Source organism: Corvus brachyrhynchos, unplaced genomic scaffold (genome assembly GCF_000691975.1).
Source record: "Corvus brachyrhynchos isolate BGI_N302 unplaced genomic scaffold, ASM69197v1 scaffold302, whole genome shotgun sequence".
Taxonomy (NCBI): domain Eukaryota; kingdom Metazoa; phylum Chordata; class Aves; order Passeriformes; family Corvidae; genus Corvus; species Corvus brachyrhynchos.
The window spans coordinates 1,859,605-1,876,120 of record NW_008237244.1 but is presented as its reverse complement, the minus strand read 5'-3'; the positions used below and the strand labels follow the sequence as shown (position 1 = coordinate 1,876,120).

The following is a 16,516-nucleotide window of genomic DNA, read 5'->3' as shown; positions in this document are numbered from 1 at the left end:
TTTTAGGACTACATATTTACTACATAGATATTTATAGTCTCACACATTTTGAATGTAAGGGGTACAAATATCATTTTTGCTATTCCTCTGCAAGCCAAGATATGAGGGACATATGCCAGAACACAAAAGAATTTTCACCCCATTCCAAATTCTCATTAAAAAAAAAGTGTACTAAGTCTGAGAAATAAGTGCAATCATTTGAATAATGAATTTGGCTTCGTGACCCACTGGGAGACTGAAGCAGAGCAAAACACATCTGCTAACACCCCAACTTGAGCAGCACAGTTGGCAAGTGCTGCTGAAGAGAGATCTCAGACTGAAGCTGTAGAAATGTTAAAGGTTAGAACTGAAGTTTCTTGGCAGAACTGACCTTATATGGAAACCCTGTAGGAAGTCTGCCTGCACTGGCTTTCCAACCAGTACATGAGCATTCATTTCTAATAGATAAACAGATGTATATAGAAAGGCTAATTCAAAGCCACTTGAGTAAAATCAAAGCAAACCATTCCTCTGGGGAATGTGCTGGACAGAGTCAGGCAGATGTTTCCTCTTCCAGGATCATGAACTGAAATCAAAGGAGAAATCTCAGATGGAAGGTGGTTACAGTAGGGTTCTTCCAAGTTGAGTCTCGGCATGGATATAGTTGTACATTTTCATTAATAATCAGGATGCATAATCTCAAGGCAGTGCAGTTACTGATGACACCAAGGTGACAGGCACCATCAGGTGGATGCCAGACTACCACACAAGAACAATGGGACAATTTTAGCCCTGGAATAGTGCAAAGGGATGAAATTCCTTATTGCAAAATGCAGTATCTGAGGGACCAGTAGTTAAGATGCTCTTAACTAGAAATGATGCAGCAGGAGGAAGAGCTGGAGATCTTATATAGTCATAAGATAACAGGAAAATACCAATATGATGTCTCCTGCAGGAAACAAGTGATGCTTTCTAATGAACCCGCTGAGACCAAACTGTAGAGTTCAGGGAGGGTGAAATACCAATGCTGTTAATGAGCAGGTTTTGGAAATATGAGGGCTCACCTGGATTACTACAGTACATGGCCAGGAAAACACACTGAGGAAAAGGGATTTTGGTCTGTAGTGGCTGCAGAGCAGGGCTACTAAGCCAAATAAGGGAATGGAAAGCCTGTGCTCTCAGAGGAGACCAGAGGCACTTGGCTGTTTAGCCTTGCTAAAGAAAGGCCAAGAGGGGATATGGTTGTAGTCTATAAATACATCAGAGGGGGTAAACACTAGGGAAGGAGAAAAGCAGTTTAAACTGAAGGACAATGCTGGCAGAAGAACAAATGGGTATAAACTAGCCATAATAAATTTTGGCTGGGAATGAGAAGCAAATCTCAAACCACTGGAGCAGCGAAGTCTGTGGAACAGCCTTCTTCAAAGATCATAAGACAAAGAGCCAAAGGCATGGGAAAACGCAATTTGAAAAATCCACAAATGGGGTCTATATGACATAGATACCTGCAGTGAACTGGGGGAGTCAGGAGATCCCCTACTGTCCTGACTTCTAGAAGGGAAACAGCATCTGAAAAAACAAGCACACTTCTTACAGCGGGCACTCTTTCAGGCACAGAGGATCCAGGATCACCACGAGGAGAGCCAAAGGCAGTGATGCTTAGTAAACAAGTATCTCTATCTTCCTCTGCACTATGTAATAACCCCCCACCACACATCAGTGATGGGGAGTGGCAGGAATGTGAGGGGAGGCTTATGTAAGCAGAGGAACGAGTGCCAGGATGCAGCAGACAGGTCAGGAAAGCTGGCCAGCTCTGTCACTTCAAGCATCAGACAGCACTGAGAGCAGCAATACATTACTGCAAAAAATTTAACTGAAATTAAGATTTACAAGTAGCCTCAATAAAATTCACAGCTGGTTGGGCTTAACCTTGGAGTCAAGAGGATTAGCAGACTATGTTGTCCAAATCATGAAATAGTAAGCTCTGCATTTTCTTTGAAAGTGAATCATGTGCCCAGTCTCTATTCAGTAATTCAAGATTTCTACAAAATTTCACCTCTTTATTGTCATCCTTTTGTCTCCTCTAAGGAACACAATAATTTATTAACACCATTCTTTTCATCTGAAGACTTCTGATGACTTAAAAAAATTACTGGCTGACAGCTGCACTACAGTGTTGATTGAACGGATGTACAGGAAGAGGGAGTGTTATGATCCAGTTTTAAGGTTCTTAGAAATGCCTCTGCCCAAATTAAGGTGCAAACGAGACCATATGCGAGTGACAATAGTAGGGGTTTTATTTGATGGTAAATATGAGAGAGAGAGAGCGAGAAATAAAGAAGGAGTAGAAAATAGGGGCAGGGACAGAAAGAGTTGACAGGGACAGAATAAGGAAAAGATCACCACTCCGTGGATCCCAATGATGTCCCGTTGATCCTCTCCAGCTGGTCCCTCGGTGGTGAAGGTGCCCCCAGAAGGCACAGAGTCCCATGGGTGTACATGCTCAGGCTGGGTGGGCATGTCCGGCCATGGCCCCCTGGGGTGGGGTCAGTCTCTCACGGCAGACTCTGGGTCTGTTGCACCACGTGCAGCCCTGTGGGGCCAAGCCTCTCACGTCAAAGTCCCGTGGATGTGCCCTGTGGGGCTGGCGGTTCCACAGCTGGGCCAGTTTGTGTAATGGAGGATGGGTGTTCACTGCCTCTGACCAGAGGTTGCACCATGCACCCAAAACCTCCTCCTCCCCCCTCGGCTGGGGGGAGTCTGTGTAAACCTGGCTTCTGTGAGCTGTGCTCTCCCCCACCCCAAACTCAGCTGGGGATAGTTGCAGCTGGTGGCTTTGGCCTTTTGTGGATGCATACCTTTCCCTCAGCCTGAGATGACTGAACAATCCATTTCCCTTTATCTAATCAACAGTTTGACTTTCAGTCCAAAGTCCCATTCTTCAGGGAAGCTTCTTCGGTTGTAGCTTCTTTAGAATGAGCAAAACTTTGTATCAATGTTTGAGGCATGAAGTATTTCCAGTCTCTGGCAGGGAGGAAATGATTTTTTAAATCTGTATGGCTTTTTTATCAGCTGGTCCTGTGCTTCTGGACTAGCTGGAGTCAGTTCTGAAGATTCCTGGGTTGGCAGAGATTCACAGGAGGATGGCACAGAACAGACTCTCATCAGGCATTTCTTGACCTTACCCGGACTCAGAGGCTGTAGGCATCTGTATCTCCTGACAGCCATCTTCTGCCTCAGGGCATTCCCAGCCCTCTCTTGGTTGTGACAGTGGGAAGGCACCATGTTGCCTCATGCTCCCTCCCAAGCCACACCATGACAGATATGGAGGAATCCCTCCACTTATCAGACCTTCACTCAGTTGTCAGATGTCCACCTAACAGGGAAGAACACAGGCGGCAGGGAGCTCTTGCTCTAGGACACCATCTTGGACTGAACTCTCCCTTTTCCTCCTCTTAAAATTGTTTGCTCAGGATTTGAAATAGTAATAACATACAAAACAACAGTGAATGGCACCAAGGCACTTCACTTTGCACAACAAAAATTAGCCATGCATGGGTGTGCAGGCACAGAGGGCCATCAGAGTTCTCTGCTATCTGCTGAGCTTCCAGAGGGCAGCACCGACTGCAGTGAAACTGGTTGGAGGTGAGATGGGGAGATCAACAGCTCATCATCTGAACCCTCTGCCCACATTATGGCTGTCTCATGAGTTTCCTCAGGGCAAGAAAAAACAGCTGAGAACAGATACCACAATACCTAACAAAACCACCTGATGTCATTGTCTCTTGGGGGCTGTGTAATACAGCTAAGTGCTGCTCCCAGGAGAACTACCAAACCTAATTACTTGTTATAACCACATTAGATGAAGAAGGTGCATGTTGCTCATAGTTGCCTAGTGGGAACACAGAGCAAATCTTTCTTTTGTCCACTTATAATTAAAGCAATCTTCTTTGTATATTAGATTCAGTGGTTTATAATGAAATGCAATAAAGATTCCTTGAGTAAATCTCTTATTTTTCTTAATACGTTCATACAATTTAATGGAGTCTCCTATTGACTGCAGGAGGAGCAGTTTCAGAGATAGTGTGCTTAAACAGACATGACAGACCATGCAGTAAACCAGTGCTTTTCAAGGCTAATGCCTGAAGTAACAAGCACATCCCACAACAGTGCCACTTCCACTTGTGCCAGACACCTGAGAGGCAGCAATCAAAAACCTCTGCAAAGGCTGGGAGAAAAACCTGTCATTCTATTGTCTGTGCAGACAAATTTAGCACTCTGTGAAATCTTGATCAAAATTACCCACCAGCAGAACTAGGTAACCAACTTTAAATAGCAAGGAATAGGGAGTTATGTCCAGTTGAGCAGCAGCAATTTGGACAACACTGGTTCTTCACTGGAAAGACTGAAGAAAAATGCAAAATATGGTACAGAACAAGAAATGCAAACACTGATGAAACACACAAATGGTTGAATACACTTTTATTATCGGATGAAATAACAATGCCTTAAAATAGGATCCCATTTGGGTTAAAAAATGAACAAAGTCAAGGAACTGTAGATTAGAGCCAGGTGCTTAGTGGAACTAGAAATTTAAGAAAGTTTTTGCCTTTATCTGATGATTCTTGGAAGAAACATTTGTGTTCATAGTTTTGAAAGAAATATTTCCTATTGTTGAGCTTTCCTTTGAAAGACATATTTCTGTTTCACTACTGAGAGCAGTTGCAGAGCTGTAAATGCACAGCAGGCTATGCAAGACAGATCTTTAATTATACCTACCCTTGAGTTCACTGGGAGCCAGTTGCTCAAGGCTAATAAGGATTAAAACATATTCAATGATTCTGAAAAACTGTCTTAACGCTAGTCTTCCCAAATCCCCTGTATTATCTGGAGCAATGCAAGCACAGCAACTCCTGCCTGAAAGTGAAAAGGAAAAACTTTATGCTTTCACACAGCCGTGCCCAAGCCCTGCTTTACTAAAAGCCAGGATCCTGCTGTGCTAAACCCCACAGTTCAAGTTTTCAGCCAGTATCCTCATGCTCTGCAGGACTGATGTAAATCTGCAAATAATATCAGAGTTCCATGTGATGGCTTCCATCCAGCACTGACACTAAGTGATCTGTGACTGGACCTGACTGGGAAATTCAGGGAAAGTGAAAGACACTCCATGTCTAACAGAGGAAGGAATTAAAACAATCAAACCTACCTAAAAAGCTGCAGGCAGAGAGACAGGCAAATGCTCCCCTGGCTCTCTCAAACCCTACTGACATAATGCTCCAAGATCAAAAACATAAAGGTCGAAGTCAACAAAACCAGAAGTACTGGGAGAAAACTGCATTCAGAAATCTCCTTTGCTTTTGACCTCTTTCAACCCTGAAGTTTTACAAGGAGAGCATCTGGACGTCATTTCTCTCTTTGCAGAGTGAAATGTGAAATTCCTGACAGTGCTGTGTGGGGAAGGCAGTGCTGCATATGGGGCTGGGGAGTCCCCAGGGAGCTGGGGGGTGCATTGTGCAGTGCATGGTGCTCACTTCAGGCAAAGGAGGGTTTGGAAAACAAGTATTAGGCATGAGACAGCATCAGAAAAGTGGACCATGTTGGTCTCTCACTGAGAAGGCTAATACAGATAATAATTTACTTACTCTGGAGAAATGGTAGAACAGAAGGGGTGGAGTAGTGGATACTGACCTCTGCAATTTTCATCTCTTAAAAATAAATGGATTGTAAACTAACAAAGAAACAACAAGAAATCAGTATCAAACCCCCATCCTGCAAAGAGTCAGGTCAGCAGTGTACATGACAATGTTCCTCTGTACAGACAGAGGTTTCTCTGTAGACCAAAGGTTTTTCTTTATTCTTTCTTCCAGGAAAGTGAGGACCATGTTCCTCACTTCCTTCGCTTTGGTCCTATTAGAACCCTACCACTTTGTTTGACAAACTGGAGCTGCCAGTCTTTTTGTCATGCTCCAATGGGCTGATTTCCTGCTGGTGGCTGTGGCAAGAGCCTGCAGCTCATAAGCTCTACCTAGACCCAGGCTTCAGAAAAAACACTTTTCTATTTTTAAGGCTCTTTTTCTTCCCCCACGGATTCTCACCCAGTTATGCATGACGACATTTACCACATCACCTGTGACTATGAAGCAAATGCATCTGGGTGCATTCCCCAGCATGGGGGCCAACTGGCACAGAAGCTCCCTTGGCCATGCTATTGAACTCTGCACCCTCATGAAAAGTGACTGTGTGCCATCTGCACCCTGGAATGGGCCCAGTGGCACAGGCTGGGAAGACAGGAACTGATTAAGAGCTGGAGGGATAGGGACTGCTCTGCAGAGGGAGTGATTTTAACTACTGAGCTCTGGTGTTGGGGTTGTCCCCTATTTCATTTATTATGGGCACAGCCAGTGGCCATAGTACAGACATAGCCATTATCTCAGGAAACTCGATAGCTTGTCACCTACTTGAATGTTAATGTCAAGAAATATCAAGGCTTGGGGAAAGCAAACACTTACCTAGTATGGGATATTAAGAGGGGATTATGAACTAGACCCAAAGTTTGAATCATTTGGGACATGCTCTGCAAGGGGCCTTGGGCTCAGTGATGAGTTTGCTGGGGCTCTGAAGGGGTTTCAGGGCATGTGCACACTAAGGAGCTGGACTGGATGCCAAGGAGGGCCCAGCCCTTGTACCTCCAAATACCAGCCTTGGTAGGCTTGACCCTTGCACCCCAAATGCCAGTCTTTGTGGGCTCAGCCTCTACCCACACTAAGCATGCCTGTTGCTGGGGTTATTCCAGGCTCCAGACCAGAGGGAGGGCTGTGGCATGGTCAGTTTAGTTCCTCAGCACCCCATACTTGGACAGCAGCATCTGTTCAAGAGGCATGTGACTCATCTGGGTCTGGCCACCTCTGGGTGTGATGCCTTTCACCAGGACTCTGGGGATTTCCACAAAGAGGCACATGTTGCTTGCTCTGGTCAGTTCTGTGTGCATGCAGCAGTGAAGCAGCTCCTCCTCATTCACCCACCAGGGCAACAGGAGAACTGGCTGATCTCCAGTGAAGGCAGTGAGAATGGGATGCTCCTCTCTCTGCTCCTGCTCAGCGCTTGGGCAGCCAGCCAGCCACAGTGAAGGTGAACTGCTGAGATGTGGTGACAGCAAGCCGCTGCCACGAGCATTTAATTTTTAATTCCTCTCAGGGCCTCTTTTCTACCATCCCTCCCTGTAGCCCCAGGAGCAGGCTGCTGGCACCTGTTTCTGGAGCTCACATTGTTTGTGTTTGGCTGCATGCCTGACTGTGAGGGATGAGAGAGCGCGAGGTCCCTGGCCAGCCCTGGTGGGTGCTGTCAGGAAGCCCCTCCAGAGCAGCTGCTTTCCTGGGCCAGCATTCAAGGATGGGACACACAAGGTGCTTTGAGGGCTGGAACTGCATCCCAGCTCAGTGGGATCTGCCTGCACCACCAGTCCTGGAGCTCCTTTCGGCTTATTCTTCCAAATGCATCCTTTCCTTCTCCTTCAAAGGAGCATCCACCAGCAAGAAATGCTTCCTTTTGAGTTAGGCTACAAAAACAGTGGACAGCAGGAGCACACGGCCTGAAGCTTGCCCCTGGGAAGCACAGCAAGGGCTGTCAGGAAGGAATTACTGCGCTCTCCACTGAGGAAGCTAAATTACCTGAAATACCCCTTGTTGCAGACACAGGAGCACACAGCTGTCCCACTCGGTCTGCAGATCCCCTCTTCTCCCCACTCAAGTCATTCCTCTGCTTAAAAATGTTACTTTGGGAAAGAAATGAATAATGGGAACAGGACTGTAAAAGCACGGGGAATTCAGCAAACAAAAGAAAAGCTGCTATTTTTGAGAATATCTCAAACTGTAATTGTGACTTGTTTTAACTCCTTCTCTCCCAGCTGCCTCCCCAACACCCCGCTTGGAGTGCCATCCACAAGTATTGTGGGAGCAGCATGAAGGAAAGGTGTGTCTTACTACAGGCTCTTGGAGCAACACCACAGCCTACTAATAACCGGCACATGGTGAACTACTAGTGCAATACTCTTTGACTTCTAATCAGATTATTTGAATTGAGGCAGGGGTTTCTGCAAGGGTCCAGTGTCTAACAAAAAGTGTAAAAGTCAGGCAAGCAGTCACCCTGCTAGTGCTTCTGTCACCTTCTGTCGTCTTTGAAAGAATTGTATTTTTCTAATTGAAGCATCATGAGCATTATGTGTCCATGGTGAGTGGAGGGCTCTGACCCTGCACAGCAGCAGAGAACCCTGCTCCAGGTTCTCAGACAAAAGGCCATCGCTGCAAGAAAAAAACCTGAGTCTGCCAAGGCTGCAGATCCAGTTAAGTAGTATAAACTCATCTTTAACAAATTCACCAAGACCCCCATGGAGCTGATGTGGAGCATGTTATACTGCTCTTTCATCAGCTCTCACTTATTCTGCTACTAGTGTGGCCAACTTGGCCAGGTCTCTTTGCAGCCCTGGTCAGGGCTGGCATGGTTCTCCTGCCCACAGCATCCTGTGCCAAGGGAAAGCACATCCCAGAAACTGACATCTGGACCACTACTGCAGATGGCTCTGCAGTTCCTCCTGACAAAAGCCGCCCTTCTGGGCTAAAACCTAGCAGAAGAGAGGCAAAATAGGAAACAAACCTGATGGAACCCCTGCCCTGATGATACTGGAGGAAGAACAACTATTACTGAGTCCCCTACAGTTTTGTGGCTCACGCATGAACACACAGACGCAGGGATGGCTTCAGTAATATTAAGCTGACGGCAAGGAGTTGAGAAGGGTCCTTGTGTAGAGTTCCACAGAAAGCAGTTTATTGCTACAACTTGTGAAGGTTTCCAGAGGCAAATGACCCCGAGCACGTGGCAGCTCAGGGTAAGTACAGGGGTGAGGCTGACACCAGGAGCCAACCGGGGAACCTGAACCGGGGTACAGCACCATAACCGAACATGGCATTCTGGGAGAGGCTTCTGTCCCTCACCATAACCAAAGTCTTTGGCACCAGAGACTGTCTTAACAAGAGCTTTCTCTGTCTCTTGTGCCACTGGCCAATCAGCCACCACAACCAACCAAAGTCTGAGCTCATGTTTTCAGTTCCTAAAGCAATCCTATTCCACCCAAGTGCTGCTGCGCATGTTGGCCAAGACTCCCGTGGATGCCATGGAGCAAGCAGCAGGGACAGGGGCTGCTCTCTCACAGGCAATCTCATTTCTGAATTGTCAGAAAAGAATTCTCTTTGTTTCATAAAGAGAACTGTAAACACTCCTCCCTGGATTTTCCTTTCCAAGAGCAGTATGAGAAAATAAATATCTATATTTTGTTCAGAAAGAGTTCCTCTTTGCATTGCCCCTGACCTTCCCAAGTCCCAGCACTTCTGCCTTTCACAGAGTTCTGCTTTTCAGCTTTTACCTTAGTGGTGACAAGGGGGACTTCCTTGGCAGGAGTCACTGTTAGGACTGTCATCAGGCCCTGTTAGGAGAGGCAAAGCAAAACACAGAGGGTCTTTCTGCAGAAGTTCCCACTACCCTTCAGTAACTTGGAGAGCAGAGAGTCCACACAGACCTCAGAGCTGTAAGTGGTTTAATAACATATGCCATCAAACATTACATGCCTTGCAATTCACATTGGGGATTTTGATTAAGGAAACCCTCCAACATAGCAAGGAAGAACTGTGAATTCTGATAATGTTCTCAATTTTTAGCAGTAAAGTAATTGAAAATTAAGGGTGAAGTGAAATAATTGAACATGAAAGCTGTGTGCTGTGACAAATCAGCAATAATACTCAAGTGAGAAGAGATCATGGTTAGACTGAAAGATGTATCCTTGGCCAGCCGTAACTTTGCACTCTTCTCATCCACATCAGCCTGTGAAATAAAAGTGCAGGCTACCCTTCTGGTGGGACGCTTTCAGTAGGGTCAGAACGACTTTACATGAAAAGCCTCCCACAAGATAAACAGCAATGAATAGGACACTTGACAGACAGGTCCAGAGGACAACAGACAGTGCTTCTGCTGAGATATAATTGCTCTAATTGGACCTGGGCTTGAAAAAATGGTAAAGCTAAAGAGGACTCTGCAATCATGCTGCCATTCTGCACACAAGGATACTGTTGTGATAGGAAGCACATAGCAGTTGCGGAAATAATCAATGCCGTTGTGCTCACGTCCCCCTGGTAGCTTGGATTTGCGCGCACAACATGAGCAGAATATTTTCTTTCAGTTAAAGGCTCTCAGGGCTAAATTGCTTCATGAAGTCTCTTTGAGTGCTATTCAGCTGAAGTTAGACACTTCGTATGTGCTGGATCCATTGTGTTTTTACAATCCTGAAGGAGACGCAGAAAGATCGTGTGAGACATAATCAGGAAATCTGGCTGCTCTAGGAGCGAGGGAATTTGGTAAGGAAAGAAGCCAACTTTGACCTTCTTCAGCTTTAACTTGTCTTCTCTCAGGTGACAGCCTATAAACCACCTGATCTTCTTGTCTAATAAAACCTCTCTACAAGTAATGTTGGGTGTCTCCAAAAGCATTTTCTATTTATAATGGTAGAACAATCATGAAACTACTGTCATCCAGTAGCAGGTACTGCACAAGGGTTGACTGTGCAGTGTTCCTCCAGCCCTACTTTGAACCCAGTGCCCAGAAGAGAGACAGCCCTGTTAGCCACAGCTACATCACACAGCAGCTAAACAACATCGCTGCGTCATTGCTAACACAGGAAGAGTATTTCACTCTCCTGACTCCTTCAGACAGCTCCATTTCACAAAAGTCTTGTCTGGCCTGTTCTGCAGATGCCCAGGGACATGAGGCAGCACTGCCAGAGGTCTCTGCATGGGCAGATGCAGCAGTGCAGGAACAATGGCAGCAGCCTGTCCTGGCCACATCCTGCCAGCATGTGCCCAGTCAGTCCTGCCAAGAGCTCTCCTTCCCACCTTGTCCCACCCCTCCTGGTCCACTGTGCCCCTGTGGCTGGGCAACCTGGCTCTGCCCTGCTCCCAAAGACCCATTCTCTTGACAATGAGATTCAGCACACAGCTAAGAGGCTTTGTGACAAATGTGGCAGGTTTAAACCTGTCTCAAAGCCTTTCAGCTCCCATGTGCAGACACAGACAGCTGAAATGCTGCCTCCTGCTCCTTTGCAGTTTCTAAGTAAATGTGCAAAAATGCAGTTGTGACATTCAGGAACTGCTCATGTCCCACCTGTAAACCAGCACTTGCGCCCCAAGTTGTCCCTAAAGAGCTTACAATCTGGCTTACTTCACCCTCCCTAACAGAAATGGTCATCTGCAGTGACACCCTGAAGCTCCTGCCCTATGCCCACATTGCATGACATGGGCGTCAGGATGTGTGTCACCCAAAATGTGAGCGATGGAACAGACGTCTTCCACAGCACCCAGGCAAAATGACAGGGCTGGGTGCCATTGGGTGCAGGAACATGGCCCTGGGCAGCCATAGGAAAATGGTCTCGTTCCTCAGAGCACTCAGGGGGTGACAGTGTCCCTGGGTCACTAGGAACCATGTCACCAGCCAGCCCATTTATCCATGCCATCCTTGGGGTGACAGGTCCACACTTCTCCTTTTCCTGTCCTGACATTTCCTCTGGAGTAACACTGTGACTGTCACTCAGCAGGACCGTGACAGATGTATGGGGACATCAAAGCATCAAGCATGCCCCACATTCAGCTGCTGCCTCCTCCCAATGCTGTCTTTGCTTTGTGCATCACAGGCTCGGTTTCACGTAGGGACCTGACCAATGCCCCAGCAAGGGGGTGGGAAAAATTGGCGGTGGATGATGCTCTACTAAGAAGCGTGTGTCTCAAACAAAAGTGCACGGGATTTATCAACATAAGCCCAGCTAAAAAACACACGACATGTTTGTTTCCGGCTAGTATGTCTATGATAAGCCATAGATTGTCACAAGAATAAAAAACATAAGGATTGACATCAGTGAGTTTCATACAGCTAAAATTTTGCACAACACTGTGAACATGTACTACAAAAAATACTGAACTATAAAAGAAGACAAACAGAGCTAAACCAAGACCCATCCTCAGCCATCTTCTGTGAAAAGAGGCATGGCTGGGAATTTCAGGTGCTGGGCAAATTGAAAACAGCATTTCAGACCAAACGACAAGCTTCTTGGTTTTTCTGCATGTAAATCAGATCCTTACATTATTTCAGTGTCATTTTGTGGCTGAAAGCAATTCAGCAGATATCAGCACAGCCAGACTGAAATTGAGCAGAACAGGATCTGAGCCCTTCAGCTTGTAATGATTAGATGGTTCTGTGGAAACGAATCTTATGAAAAAATGATGTTCAGCAGAAAGTTGACAGTGTGTGAAGACCACAGAAAGGAGAGGAACTTTACAACTCAGCCTTCACATTTTCCACCTATAGGATTTCAACATTTGCTAAAGTTGTAGTAAGGGCAGCTTCTTCACAGTGCTCCCTCTGGGAAATATGACATTCAGCAATTCCTGAATTACAGTTTCTAATTATATTTTCATACTGTAATGCTGTCTGAAATGCAAATTTGATGACAGAATAATTCAATCCATATAAAATAATTACAAAATTACTGTTTCTCAACCCTCAACTCATACTCCCTGCTATTTAAGAAGATAAATTTAACAGCAGCAAAAGTACAGCCAAAACATAGTCTATTTTTTAAACTGTTATCTGACTATAACTGTCTGCATAGATTTTGGCTCACCATAGAAGATTATTTCTAAAATATGACTACCAAAAACATTCCAGAGTTACGATTTTTGTTGCTTTAGCTTGGAACCAACAGTCAGGTCAACTGTGATTTTGCATTCAGAGTACCCTACGCATGGCATCTGTTTAACTGGAAAAGCAACTGTTGGCTAAAATGCCAAATCTCTACTGCAGCTCAGCTATCATTTAAACCAGTTGTTCCTAATGTTGATGCAGACATTAAATTAGCACAATGTAATGATTTTTAGCAGAATGGGAACCAACTTCTGCAATAAGTAATTTAAGATCCTGAAACTCCATACTGAAACATCAGTTCCCACTGACAACTGCCACGCTGTACAGAGGATTTTATTCCCCCCATGAATATTGCCTAAGCAGGAGCTAGGACCTTTAAAAAGACAGCTGAAATTGCATTCTGCTTGAAAAAATTCAAGGAGTAGTGTTCTGCATTGCAAGGGCTTTTTAGATTTTATTATGATTCTGGCCTAAATTTATATTGTCATTGCCCATCAACTCAACCAGATCAAGGCAGAGCACACTAAAGGCTTCAGTGTGTTATTATTATGAGGCTAGAGGCATCAACAGCTCACATCTGTTTTTGACTTCCCTGCTGTATGCAGTTGTGTGAGAAGTGACTTGAGGAGATCTCAGACATGACTTTAGCCAAGGTCTTTCCTAAGGTGAAGTGCTCCAATTCCTCAGGAACTGCCAGTCTGCTCACCCTTCACCATGGACAAGGAGACGTAGGAAGACATCTTCCCTTCCTCAGGTGTGTGCAAAGGGGCTGACATTTGCCAATGGCATGAAGGCTGATGGGAAGTAGGAGGGTCAGTCTGGACTCCCTGGAAGAAGGTGAAGTGTCGTCGAGCCCACGTGCATCTCATGCTTTTTCTCTCTATGTCAGAGGATTCCAAGCCCAAGTAAGCTGGCAGTGTCACAGTTGTGGCGTTGGGCAGCAGGTGAAGGATGGGCTGCAGCACCTTCCCCTCTCGGTGGTGGGAAGGAACCTACAGGCTGTTCTTTTCTCATGGTGGGTGGAAGCACGGCAGGGCAGAGATGCGGGGATGCTTAGCATTACACTGCCTGGCAACTCCACACACTGCCAAGGTAAACCTGAGTTCTTGTCCAAGGGGTTTGGTACGGAGCTGACCAGTGAAAATGAGAGCATGAAATCATCAAGCAGAGGCACATAGCCCCAGGATGACTCTCACACACCATTCCCTGCCCTCCTGAGCGGGACCTGTGTCTCCAGTTGCAGACGCTGGTGCTCCCTGTGAGCTGCCTGCTCGCAACTCATTCCCAATCTCTGGGGCAAAATGGGTGGGGCCTGGTGATGGGATGCCCAAAGCCCCCGAAGACTCATTGAGAGGGGACACAGCTGTCACTCTACCAAGTAGGACACATCCCTGTACAACCCCAGCAGCACTTACCAGCTTGCCCTATAACATTGCCTCTTGCCACAGCATGTCTAGGACCTTCTGCTAAAATGTGAAGCAGTTTATCATCCTCTTCTCTAAGATCAAGCTAGAGCCTTTTCAAGACTTCCTCAGAATCACTAAAGAAAGATATGTCCATTCCATCTGGAGATGAGGAACCTATTTTTAAAGTACTTCTAATGAATAGCTCTCGAGCAAAAGTTGCATCAATTATTTTTCCCCTTACAGGTGTTTTCAAGGCAAAAAAATGCTACAGGACACTGTATTCAAGCCTAAATTAACAACATAAGCCTCAGCCCACACTGAGCATCATCACTCAAGTCAAACCTGGGAGGTGATGGCAGCTACACATGGAGTCAAATCCTGCAGACATGAGGGTGAATGACTTCTCTTGAACGGCAGGTGCCACTCAGCTCAAATCTGTCCCCATACTCCCTGCCTTGGTCCCTCTGCAGACTTACCCCAGCAGTATAAGCTGGTGAACAAGCAGACCTCAGAGGGTAGTGGGTTGTATCAACCACCTCCCCCTGTCCTCCCCTCCTACCCCACCTCCACAGTCTGGGGAACTCACATGCAGATGGAGGGGGATGGACTGCCACGGGCTGAAACACAGCTCCCCACAGCAGCTGGAGAGCTGCCGTGCCCAGCCCAGCCCAGGCAGGTCACCTGGGCAAGGACGCCGAGAGCCCACTCACTCCCCACGGGAAGTCTGCTCGCGGAGTGCCAACACCTCCACTAATGCTGCGAGGCTCCTGTAAACCTTGGTTAAACACCTATGAGGAGCCAGGCGAGATTCCTCATGCACTGGTGCAGTGGCATCAAGTGAAGAATTTAATAAAGACAATTTGAAATACTTCAGCCCCCTCAACAATGATGTTTTAGGCACAAGAGTTGAACTGGAAAGAACTGATGAGGTAACACCAAGTGAAATGGTTTAGATGTTTCAGATGCATTTATTCTTGTTCTCTGCTAAGAACACCAAATGCAGTGAAATCCAGAGCATTAAGCCATAACTTCCCTAGAGCAGTGCCTTCAGTTTTAATGTCTGTCTTGGCTCTCTTTCTGAAACAATTACTTATGCTGCATTTGACAATATTAGGATAATTTTCACATATTTTTAAAAATCTTTTACTGCTCGGTGCCTTAAATTGTTTTGTAGCTCCACATTGTTTTAGACTGTTTTAAAGCAGCTGCTTTAGAGAATCATTACCATTATTGATAAACCCTTTGAACTTTGGGAGGAAGGGAACAGGAATATATAATTAGAGAAGATAAGAAAGATCTAACATACTTTCCAGGAAACAACGCACACGATGCTTCAGCTGTAATCTGTTCTTAAAACAAATCTGTATGTTCCCACACAAACAAACTCAGGCTGTGGCACTAAACTTCAGGAGCTCTGGGATCTCCTTCCCCACAACAGCTACCTCGGAGTAAGTGCAATACAGAGACAGACTCAAACTCCCTCTTGTTTTTACAAAAAGACCCAAACAGCATTTCATTTTTCAATAACTGTGGTGACTGAAAAAATCAGGCTGCTCATGCTACAGTTCTTTTTTTAGCTATTCTAACTGTTCTCAATGCACAACAGAAAAAAAAAAAAAAAAAAAAAAAAAAAAGAAAAGAAGACAAAAAACCAAGCCCTGTGTGTGTGCCTGTGAGAAAAAGGGTAAAAGCCTGTGTTACAGCAATGCTGCTCTCTTGGCATATTTCAGATAATTTTTCAGGAAGGTTTTGATTCTTTCCTCTGTAAACACTATACAGTCAAGAGTGCCGCGTGCCCCAGGAGAGGGGCAGAAAGCCCGGGGAGTGCGCAGGGTGCAGGGATTCCGCATGAACAAAGATGATTTAAATGCTCGAACTTTGAGAGTTGGATTTTAGGCTGTTCCTGGCTGCATTGACTGCTGGCTTCCCCCTCACTGGACACACTGGGTACAAACCCGCCTGAACCGGGCAGCATTAAGAAACTACAAATTCCAACAGAGGCATAAAAACACAATGCCTAAACATAATTTCTTTTAACTCCCGAATGCATTAGCCTAGGATTACTCACGTTCATTTATATTCCTCAAGTGTCAAATGAGAACGCTATCATTCTATTCTCCTTTCATGGATCATTAATCTATATTTAACTCCGTTTTGCCGTCTGCACACAGAATTAGTAACTGGAAGCTGCTTTGCATTTATCTGATAGTGCTGGGCTTGTTCATCAAGGCAAACTTCCAGCCAAAACAAACAAGTGAAAAAAAATATTAGTCACTGATACAAACTGCTTTCTATTCTATTTTTTTAAAGGAAAATAATCCAAACCTGATGAGAACATAAAGCAAATGGTTACCTCACACTGCAGAAATGCAAGTTTTTAATAGTCCATGCTCTGG

At 45.6% G+C, this 16,516-nt stretch overlaps 1 protein-coding gene across 1 annotated transcript in view; it reads right to left on the bottom strand.

The window, feature by feature from the left end:
- Positions 1–16,516, bottom strand: part of NCALD (neurocalcin delta) — a 51,888-nt gene extending 35,372 nt beyond the window's left edge. Inside the window, exon 1 of the mRNA XM_008630677.2 lies at positions 16,474–16,516. The gene's annotated coding sequence lies outside the window, so the exon portion shown is untranslated. The remainder of the gene's footprint in view (positions 1–16,473) is intronic.